A 12088-nucleotide genomic window follows, 5' to 3' on the forward strand; every position below is an offset into this window, starting at 1 on the left:
GAAGCATTTTTAGCGATGGTCAGAATTGGTCAAGACAGAGCTATCAGCCGAATGGCTTAGCACTAGCGCTATGGTACAGTGGGTATATCTCGTAGATTACCCCACTTATAATGCATGGAATGTTACTGAACTTCTGCAGTAGTTCACATACGGTCTGTACTCACAAAACGAGGCATTTGAAAGTTTGTAAGTACACCAGGAGTTTATTTAAAAGAACACTTGCCAATCATCTTTGATGACCAAACATATATTTTTTACATTTGAACTAATGCATCTGGGATATGTTTGTTCAAATGTAAAAAATATATGTTTTTTACATTTGAAGATGCATTTGAACTAATGCATCTGGGATATGTTTTTACATTTGAACTAACATATCCCAGATGCATTTGAACTAATGCATCTGGGATATGTTTTTACATTTGAACTAACATATCCCAGATGCATTTGAACTAATGCATCTGGGATATGTTAGTTCAAATGTAAAAAATATATGTTTGTTCATCTTTGATGACCGCTAATCCATCAAAGCCCAAGTAATGCTCCTTAAAACAGATTTGATCAACAATGTTAAATTGTTTTGTTGATTATCTCTCAAATGTGAGTCATGCTCTTGACAAAAAGACCAAGAGTGACCAATATTTGATCAGTACCTTCCACCTCTGGCCGCCATCTACCAATGAAAAGAACCAAACCTTAAAAAAGTCCCATAAAACTAATTTATCCATAGTGTGATTTTACACTTTAACTTCTCCTGTCCGTGGTTGCGATATAAATTAAAACCCAGCTTCCTGAGACTCAAACAGAGAGAGAGAGAAAGTTAGAAAAGCCCCATTGCAATGATAGCTCAGTTTGAAAGCCCGACCACAACAATGCTTAAGTTTCCATGCATCATTTGTTTGTGAGTGGTGACGCTGAAGGTGTGTCTATCTGTGTGTGTTGGTGCAAGCAGCGCTGTGCTCACAAAGAGAAAGCCGACCTGTTCTCACTGTGATGTACCAGGCTTCCAGATAACTCCTGTATGAACCCTCCCGTGGTGCTGGACAGCAAAAGCATGTCGTGTTTTAATGGTCCACACAGGGTGGGTGGGTGTCACATGGTAACGTGATGTGAATTGCTAGTAAGTGAAGTCATGTGACTTTGTTCTTGTGTATACAGGGGCTGAACACAGCTTTGTGTCCTGGAATCATTGATTTAACTATTTAAATGTAACTTAGGTAGGTTTGACTCAAACTTATGACATGTTTTTGCTTGGCTTGTTCTGGCGCCTCAGTGGTGGAACGAACTCCCGACCAATGTCAGGACAGCAGAGTCACTGGCCATTTTCTGAAAAAGACTCAAGACTCACCTGTTCAGACTTCACCTCGACTCTGCATAGCATGACTCACTTCCACACAAAAAAAATATCTTTCTTTGTACCTCTAGCACTTTGATCATAGCACTGTTCTACTTAAGGTATCCTTGCTGAACAGCTAATTAAAGTCCAAGTCGGCAAGTCCGGTGGATCGAGGGCACTCTGTCAGATTTTGAATGTTTACAACACTCACGCTCCTTCCCCACGACCACTGAGCTCCTTCCCCTCGACTTTGTGCCCTTTAAATACCCTTAGATCACGCCACCTTTGAAACGCGGGTCCGATGTTGACTCTGGTTTTATCACGGGCACCGTCGCAATCTTTATTTTTTTAGTTATTTTCCACCGGTGTTTTCTTTTCCTTGGTTGTTTTGGACCTCCTCGTTTCGGTTTTTAACCGAGGAATTAGAAGCTTGTTGCTACTTCCCTCGGCCTCCCCCCTGTGATAGTGGTACAACCCGAGGGGGGGGGGGGGGGGGGGCTCTGTGTGCAGGAACACAGCTCTGCGTGCTGATTGGACAGGATGAGCGGGGCTGTGTTGATTTTTTGCAAAACAAACAGGCTCTACGTGCACGTACTGTCGTACAGGCGTGCATTTATTTCTAAAACGGGATGATTTATGTTGTTCTATCGGAGCATAGTGTCGGCTTCGGTGAATATGATCAAAAAACTGTTGCCGACTGGGACTTTAACTCAGATGAGGATGAGCAACACTTAATTTTTTACTCTTACTTTATCGGCAATGACATGTTGTGGTTTCTTTCTTTCAACAAATGTATTTATTGTAAGTCATTTTGGAGAAAATCGTCTGCTAATTGCCCTAAATGTAAATGTAAGGTAAATGCAGGTGATTGGGGTGAGAAGGAAGCAGATATAGGCTCCAGAGGAAAAGGCCAGAGGGAGGACAATACACGCTGGGACACGGAACTGATACGATCTTGTAGGACCTTGAATTTAAATCATTTGCACAGTGTATGTGTATTTGATCTCTTGTCTTGTCTGTGTATTTAATCTTGTGTCTTGCTGTAAGTATGTGTTTATATACTGGTTCTGACTTGTGCTGTTGCCTTCTTGGCCAGGTCACCATTGTGAAAGAGATCCTCGATCTCAATGGGCTTTTACCTGGTTAAATAAAGGTTAAATAACTGCGGGGCTGTGTGTGTGTGTGTGTGTGTGTGGCAACAGTTTGTGAACTGCGCTGGGTGGACAGGATGATCCGGCGCAGTGGATTTTTGCAAACAAACAACAAGCTCTAGATGCACGTAGAGGCGCGCTTTTTTTCTAAAACCGGATGATTTATGTTGTTCTGTCGGAGCATAGTGTCTGTTTCAGTGAATATGATCAAACAAATTTGCCGACTGCGACTTTAAGTTCAAATCCTGCATTCATGTTTTTTTCCTGTGTTGACACCACATGAAACGAGAGACAAAACGACGTACCTTTGGTGTTGTTTCATGGTTGATTGTATTTCCATGGTATACAGTCACAGCAACGAAATAAGCCAGGCCAATAAGATTGCTTTGAAACATTCCCCTCCCACTTCATATGATTATATTAAGGTGAATCAGCTTCTAGTATAATCTAATTTAACGGCACTCTCAAGTGGATTAACAAGAAAATGATGATCATATTTTTTTCACTGCTGATGCTCAGAGTTGGGCGTAAGTATATGAGGAAATTTCAAATTTACTCCAGATATATATTTAAAGTATGATTGTGTTTGTTTCTCTGTTGTTAATTGCTGATCCGTGTTTCTCTTATGTTTTCAGGATGTGCAGATGATCAGGTCTACGAGACCATTAGTGTTGGACGTAATGTGACGCTGACATGTGCTCTCCCGAAATCTCCGTACACTGAAACTGTTTTTTGGGTCAGGCTTGTATCTGAAAATCTGCCTGAAATCTTGGGGAAAACATGGAAATTTGTTCATCATGAAGTTAATAAGAATTACTACGGGCGGATGACGTTAAAACAACAACTTGGAACATTTCTCCTGCATATTAATGAAGCAGAGCTAAGTGATACTGGATTTTACTACTGTATAGAAGTACAGCTCCTTAACATTACATTTTCGAAGGGAACATTTCTGAGAATCAGAGGTAAACACTTATAACAGCAGTATATATATATATATATATACCTGTCCATAATTATAGCAACATGTTTATATTTGTAAATTAACATTTTTAACTGCTTTTATGTTCATTAAAGCATGGTTATTTTCATCCTTGTATTCCCCAGGACCAGAACCCGATGTCACTGCCATCATAGAAGACTCTGCATCTGATCCAGTCCGTCCAGGAGACTCCGTGACTCTTGAGTGTTCAGTCTTCTCTGAGAAGAAAACGTGTCCAGAGGAACACGGTGTCTACTGGTTCAGAGCCGGATCAGATAAATCTCACCCCAGCTTCATTTATGTCCAAGGCAACAAATGTGAGAAGAGTCTGGAGGCTCGCTCTCCACAGAAATGTGTCTACAGCTTCTCTAAGAACGTCAGCTCCTCTGATGCCGGGACTTACTACTGCGCTGTGGCCAAATGTGGGGAGATATTATTTGGAAATGGAACAAAACTGGACATTGAAGGTAACTGCAGAGCATTTCTCTATAAATCAATAATAATCATACATTTTTAATTCATTTAGATCATGTACCACAACTCATTTGTTCCTTGTGTAGCTAGATCTGATCAAAATAATTAACTTCCATTATTTGATCCCTATTGTTTCAGAACTCAAGATGTGGGATTTGCAGAAGGCCAATTCAGTTCTGGTTCTGTTATTTGTTGCTTTGGCTGTTAGTCTGATTGTTAATGCCTTCCTGGTTTATTCCATCAAGACGAAAATGGGTTATTGTTACAACGGTAAATATGTTTCTTATACAATGCTTTGGAAAGCTAACTTTTCAGAAAGAACGTGACTGATTTGCAGGGCCGCCCCTGCCTACACGCAGAACACGCACAGTGCGTAGGGCCCCGCGATCCAATAGGGGCCCCGTTTTGCACAAAGGATGCGCATATGCACAGCCGTGGGGCGCGCTACAAGATCAGCTGTCAGCGCGAGGCAGGAGAAGAGAGAGGAGAAGAGACCTTTTTTTTTTTGTAATCTGACACCACACGCGCCGTCACTGCAATGATTGGCAGCAATCGATCTGACCAATCATCATCAGATGCACATACGCTGCAGGCACTTGTCAAGCAGCTGCAGGTGAAGACGTGATGGCTTCGAAAAGAACCTACGAGTCAGGCGCAAGCAAGAGGGGAAAAAAAGCAAAACAAGAGGAAACTCGTGCTTCTTTCGAAGGTTTGTTGAAGTTAGTGCTGGGCCATATTAACGGCGCCGTTAACGCCGGTATTACGCTGTTAATAGTGTTAACGGCCAACGGCGCCATTAACGCCATTAATTAACGACGCCGTTGATGTCCGTTAATTAATGGTGTTAACGGCCCAGCACTAGTAAATATGTAAAACTTTGTGGCATAAGCAAGAACTAAACCTCCATGCTCAGCACAGTTGCTGCTGCTAATCAAGAGTAGCAGAGGTAGGAGGAGAGATGCTAGCCTCCAGTCCATTTAGCTAGAGTCTAGATGTGGACTGTGGTCTGGAGATGAAAGTAATTTTCCAGCGGCCCTTACCATTTATTAAATCATAACATTACATTACATTATTGGACAAAATGATTAATCCAGGTGTGCCTGACCATCGTTGAGAGGTCAGACACACCTGGGTTAATCAATTGGTCCAATAATGTAAGACAGGAAATAAATGAGCTGGCTTATTTCAGGAAGTAGTGGAGCTGTGCATGAAGCCCATTCAGGGTGAATTTAGGTTTATATTTTTGTTCTTTGTTCTTACTAATAAAGGTTGTCAAGTTCAATGGCATTTCATTATACTGTCGTTTTGTACCTAATATACATTTGGGATTTGGTAGGGTCGGGTGGCGGTGGGGGGGGCCCGAAGAAATTTTTTCGCTTAGGGCCCCATTTTGGTCCGGGGCAGCCCTGCTGATTTGTGTAAATCGACCCACAGCGTCTTTCATCTGAAATCTGTTTTTATCTCATGATACAGCTGATGTTGCTCTGCAAACAAATGCTGCGACAGCCAGTGGTGACCACCAAAGTCAGCAGGTAAGGTCTATAAAGAAAAGATGAAACTGGAAAAATGATCAAATCTGCTATCATATTTTCTGTTTCCTCAGAGAAATGAGGACTCATTGGTTTATTCTGCACCAACCTTCACCAAGAGGAAAACTGGCAGAGCAGAGAGAAAGAATGTAAAAGTGGCAGAAGGAGAGACAATCTACAATGATGTCAGGACTTTAGTGATAGATTAACAATCTACTGGACTTGCTCGTTAAAGGTCATAATTTGTGCCTGAAACACTGGAAATAAGCTGCTTTCACTGCTTTCATCTGATATCAGTATCAATTTTATTTGAGTTTGCAATCATTGTGTGACCTTCATTATATAAAAGGACATGGATTGTCATAATGCAAATTAAATGTAAAATTGTTTTCATGTGCTTTGATATTCTACAGCATCACACATCTATTAAGTCTTGTTTAATTGATGTGTGTTTTCTTAATTAAAGTCTTTGAAGAAGTTTGTTCAATTGATTGATTTAACACCGGCACTGTAACAGTATTACTGATACTCTAATAATGGTGACAGCAACATTTAATGGAACTTTAGTCAAATGATTTCTCTCTTTTCTCTCACAATGCTTAAGTTTCCATGCATCATTTGTTTGTGAGTGGTGACGCTGAAGGTGTGTCTATCTGTGTGTGTTGGTGCAAGCAGCGCTGTGTTCATAAAGAGAAAGCCGACCTGTTCTCACTGTGATGTACCAGGCTTCCAGATAACTCCTATATGAACCCTCCCGTGGTGCTGGACAGCAAAAGCATGTCGTGTTTTGATGGTCCGCACGGGGTGGGTGGGTGTCACATGGTAACGTGATGTGAGTTGCTAGTAAGTGAAGTCATATGACTTTGTTCTTGTGTATACAGGGGGTGAACACAGCTTTGTGTCCTGGAATCATTGATTTAACTATTTAAATGTAACTTAGGTAGGTTTGACTCAAACTTATGTTTTTGGTTGTGATCAACAATATGTTGACCCAGATGAAGGCTACAAACCCCAACCCAGTTCTCTGACAAATCATCTAGATCTATTTTAAGTCTCAATAAACCTTATGTTAGAGGCCCCCACGCCATTATTCAAGTTTGTGCTGTTGTAGCAACTCAGAAATCACTGAACCCAAAAGCACAAATTCAGAAGCGGTAGAATGTCCAAAATGCTTTTTGTCCAAAAACAAGCAGGAGTCACAAGTCATCAAGCAAGGTGTCCGACAAGCAGGACTAAACAGGTGAAGGAACGCTGGAGGCATATACATTCATATTTAGATCATTTAGCAGACGCTTTTGTCCAAAGCGACTTACAATAAGTACATTTGTCAAAAGAAAGAAACAAAGAAACCACAACATATCATTGCCGATAAAGTAAGAGCTAAAAATAGAACAGAAGTGTTAGATCCTCGTCTGAATAAAGTAGTAGCTGTTCAGCAAACATACCTTATGAACAACAGTGCTATGATCAAAGTGCTATAGGTAAGGGGGGTTTTTTTGGTGGGGGGGGGGGGGGGGGTTGTTAGTGGGTCATGCTATGCAGAGTCGAGGTGAAGTCTGAACAGGTGAGTCTAGAGTCTTTTTCCGAAGATGGCCAGTGACTCTACTGTCCTGACATTGGTTGGGAGTTCGTTCCACCACTGAGGCACCAGAACAGAGAAGAGTCTGGACTTTGCTGAGCGACATTTGTTTGATTTCAGCGATGGTGGTACCAGCCGGCCAGCTGAAGTAGAGGAGGGAAGTGCTCGCTTCGGGGCGTGTCGATGTTTGGAGGTAGATGGGTGCCGTTCCATTGATGGCCCTGAAGGCCAGTGCCATCATCTTGAATTGGATGCGTGCTGCAACAGGGAGCCAGTGGAGTTCACGGAGGAGGGGGGTCACATGGGAGATTTTGGGTAGATTGAAGACAAGCCGTGCTGAAGCATTCTGGATACGCGGCAATGGTTTAGTCGCCGAGGCCGGGAGTCCAGCCAGGAGAGAGTTGCAGTAGTCAAGGCGGGAGATGACCAGTGTTTGGACCAGTAATTGAGTTGCATCCTTTGTGAGGAAAGACCGAATCCTGCGGATATTGTAGAGGGAAAATCTGCAGGATCGGGCCCCAGCAGTGATGTTGGGGGTGCAGGCATGGGACAATACATGATCAGCAGAGGGCCACTGATTCTAGGCTCCTTTAAGAAAGGGGGGCAGCCGGTTCAGTTGTAGCAATTGTCGAAGGAGCTCAGGTAAGGAGAATGGGAATGTTATTTGTGGTTTTCTCTCATGTTCAAATGAAGTGTCAGTTGAATGGAAAGCTCTTATTTCCTCTTCGGTGAACGGGTTTCTGTGGTAGAGCGGTTCTCTGCTGCTGCCCTTCACCCCAGAACTAGGAAACTAGCTAGTGGTAGCATGGTGTCACAGTCCCCCACTCTCTCTGCTGTGCTCTTCCTTCTGACATGCTTTGGTACATTTGACTCAGTGTGGGCGGGTCTTCATTAGGGATAGAACCGGGATCCGGTTCCAATGGAGAACCTTTTTTGGATGCCGGTGAGTCTTTCTTTTTCTAGCTGCTGACTTCCTCAACAGGGAGGAGTCATGGAAGAGAAGAAGAGAGACCGTTTCATATTATAACAGCTTATTCCCTTATGAAAAGTATTATTGTAATTTAATCAAATGATCTAAAGAAGAATTCCTCATCAGTCAGTTCAATATTGCAGAACTAATAATGGCATCATCATTATCAATTCTCATCCCGAGTCATCATTGATGAACATCTGGATTGGTTAAATTCACCATAAAATGGCTCCTCTGTAGTTCTCTCACATTAACGTCCTTGCTGTCACAAATACCTGGATACTAGGGCTGTAACGATACACCAAACTCACGATTCGGTTTGTATCACGATTTTTGACCCACGGTTCGATACAAATTTCGATATTATTTATTTTTTTAAATTAAACATTTGATTTTGGTAAGATGCAGATTTGGTGTGGAGGGCGTGTCGATCTGATGGTCTGTTAACTGCACAGGTCCCTCACTCAACTTACTACAGAGAAATGTCCCACAAAGCAACGTTGCAGAACCAAACTAAGGTAACGTAGTAACTGTAACTGTCTTTGGCAACGGGGAAACAAATACCGCAGCTGTACGTGGAGAAGCGTCCTTCCTCCCGCCCGTCCTACCGACTCCTCCTCACATTTCTGCCCGATAAACAGCGTCTGTCACCGGCAAAAAAAACTTTAACTCACCGAGTGTTTATGATGAAAATAAATCTCTGCGACGGTCAGCCCTCCGGGCCGAGACTTCAGTGAACTTTAGCCTCCGTCGGGTTTTGAGTGACAGGGAGACTCCAGGGAAACCCCTTGAAAACGCACACACGTCATCATCATGACGTGTACCGGGACGTCTCTTTGCGCTGCTTTCTGTGAATTACACAGCGGTTCGTCTTTACTCCAGCGGTGCTTCGCTCCGTGTGAACGAACAACGGCGGAGAATTAGCGAACGACAGCTGCGGTGTTAATGTGGTGTTACTTACAGCTCATAGCTCATAGCTCATGCTGATCTGGACCGGAAGTTGTGTCGCGATTCTGCCTTCTCGTGGCGCGAGACAGGTTCGTGGATCTGAGTGTCGCGATTTCAGCTTCGATACGTGTATCGTTACAGACCTACTGGATACATGTGAAATGTCAATCAAACTGATCAATGAAATCCCTATTTAAAGCTGCCATGATCAATAATGGATCTCATGATTACATTTATGTGAGAAAGGTCAACATTACCTCACCTAAACCAAGTCGGTTTAGTTGCTTAACCATAATTACATCTTATCCGTGCTATAATAATATATTTTAAAAAAAGATGGCATTGAAAATTTGAAAAATTAAAGTTGAGACACTACAGAAACCCCAACTAGAGACTGGAGATGGAACATAAAAATCTCTGTTTTTGTTTTTTGATAACTAGAAACCCAACATGAAACAAACATATGCTGTTGGTGTTGTTTTATGTGTTTAGTTTGGATATGCTGCAATGGTTTATTCGCAGAGGCCGGGAGTCCAGCCAGGAGAGAGTTGCAGTAGTCAAGGCGGGAGATGACCAGTGCTTGGACCAGGAGTTGCGTTGCATCCTTTGTGAGGAAGGTCCAAATCCTGTGGATATTGTCGAGGGCAAATCTGCAGGATCGGGCCACAGCAGTGATGATGGGGGTGCAGGATAGTTGGTCATCGAGGATTACACCCAGGTTCCTCGCAGTTGAGGAAGGCAATACTGTGATGCCCTCGACAGTGACCGACAGGTCCATGCGAGGGCGGTCTTTCCCCGGGATGAAGAGGAGTTCGGTTTTATTCAGGTTAAGCTTGAGGTGATGTGCAGTTGTCCAGACAGAGATGTCTGCCAGACAGTCCGAGATGCGAGTTGCAATGTGAGTGTCGGAGGTTGGGGGAAAAGAGAGGAACAGTAATTACAGAACCTAGTGATCTGGTGTAGAGTGAGAACAGAAGTGGTCCTAATACTGAGCCTTGAGGGGGCTAAAGCGTACGGGCGTAAATGGCATGCGCTATAACCACTGGGCCACCTGCGCGCCAACGTCAGTGTTTCTAATCAACACACTCAGTCCCCGTCTTGGAGCCGCTCATCCTCGCAAAGCTCAAAGAAGTGCCTTTTGGTGCTATCTATCCTTGAAAAACATTTTCCGTGAATAAGTAAAACGGCAAGTGGGCACTGGGCGCAGTGTGGGGCTCCTACCACTAGGCGCCTCCCACCCCTTCATGCGGGGGCTTCCCCGACACCACTGTTCGTCAACTGCAAGGAACCTCGGTGTAATCCTCGACGACCAACTACCTTGCACCCCCAACATCACTGCTGTGGCCCGATCCTGCAGATTTTCCCTCTACAATATCCGCAGGATTCGGACTTTCCTCACAAAGAACGCAACGCAACTCCTGGTCCAAGCACAGGTCATCTCCTGCCTTGACTACTGCAACTCTCTCCTGGCTGGACTCCCGGCTTCGGTGACGAAACCATTGCAGCGTATCCAGAACGCTGCAGCACGCCTTGTCTAATCTACCAAAATTATCCCATGTGACCCCCCTCCTCCGTGACCTCCACTGCTCCCTGTTGCAACCCGCATCCAATTCAAGACGATGGCACTGGCATTCATGGCAACCAATGGAACGGCACCTTCAAACACTGGTCAAACCACATGCCCCAACGCGAGCACTTCAGTGTTTCCCCTACCATTGTACAGGCCTGGCGGGCCGCCAGTCCAAGGAGACCTGCCGCCAGGCCAAAAAAAAAATCAATACGCCAAAAATAAGCCACCTATCAATTCATTCATAAATCAATAATCATTTACATTAAGAGCGCCTGCGCGCAGCACAGTAGACTTGCTCCGCAAGACGCGCGGCCGTTCTGCCTCGTTAAACCACCACGATGTCGCTTTCTACTTTGAAAACACGGAGTTGACACTGTATTTTGATAAGCTGTTGCACTCTTCAGACTCGTGGTGTGAGCGGAACCGGACCGGTACCGGAACCGGACCGGTGCCGGAACTGGACCGGGTGCATTTATAAGAAAAATGCCGCTGTGTGTCTCCGTCCAAAATCCGCTTTCCTCGCGCTGCCTGCTCGCACAGATCCGCTCGTGCGCACATTCGAGCGTTGTCGAGAAATATATGCAGAGACGGCGCTCCTTAAAAACAACATCAAGCCATGCGTGTGTAGTATTAGGACGTGATGACGTATGTACAACCGGCTAACGGGCCAAAGCCCGTTTGGGCTGGAGCAGTGTGAATGCAAAGCCGCGGGGAACCCCCCGGGGGCAATCATGCCGAAGCCCGCTACTGATCGCGCCCTTAGGCAGCCTATGTTAATAAAATAAAGATTGTTTTTTGATAAGCTGTGGAACTCTGAGTTAACCTATTTCTACCTGAATTTCTATGAACTATTAGGCTGTTGAGTAAACCTATAACTTATATTTTACTTGATAAAATAAGACAATATATGCACTCATATGTCGTTATAGTGTTTTACAGTATCTGTAGCTATTAATGTTATGCTCCTCATTTTCAAGCCATATTTTTCCGGCCCCTAATTTTGGATCATTTCCATCAACCGGCACCTTAATAAGTCACTCTCTCCTTGAATCCTTGAAAACCTTGAATACACTCTGGTTGAACAAAAATGTTGAATGCAAATATAATAATTGCAGTATTGCAGACTGCTTGCTGTACCACCTGACTTAATCCAACTGCACCAATACACCCTCCCACGCGTCTCGTCTGTATAGGGTTTTCTCGGTGGGTACCACCGGGCCTGAAAAAAATTCTAGGGGAAACACTGCACTTCGCTCCTCTACTTCAGCTGAAATCAAACAAATGTCGCTCAGCAAAGTCCAGACTCTTCTCTGTTCTGGTCCTCAGTGGTGGAACGAACTCCCAACCAATGTCAGGTCAGCAGAAACACTTGCTATCTTCCGAAAAAGGCTCAAGACTCACCTGTTCAGACTTCACCTTGGCTCTGCATAGCATGACTCACTTCCACAAAAAAAAAATGCGCTTCTTTGTTCTTACCTCTAGCACTTTGATCATAGCACTGTTCTACTTAAGGTATCCTTGCTGAACAGCTACTACTTAAAGTCCCAGT

The 12088-nt window shown here is 44.0% G+C and overlaps 1 long non-coding RNA gene across 1 annotated transcript; it reads left to right on the forward strand.

Moving 5' to 3' along the window:
* Nucleotides 1–2950: 2950 nt before the first annotated feature.
* Nucleotides 2951–3930, forward strand: LOC311013171. The gene is made up of 3 exons (XR_014597114.1): nt 2951–3014; nt 3123–3452; nt 3595–3930. It is a non-coding gene; the product is annotated as an uncharacterized lncRNA (long non-coding RNA).
* The last annotated feature ends 8158 nt before the right edge of the window (nt 3931–12088 follow it).

Source organism: Eutrigla gurnardus (genome assembly GCF_963514095.1).
Source record: "Eutrigla gurnardus genome assembly, chromosome: 5".
Classification (NCBI taxonomy): Eukaryota; Metazoa; Chordata; class Actinopteri; order Perciformes; family Triglidae; genus Eutrigla; species Eutrigla gurnardus.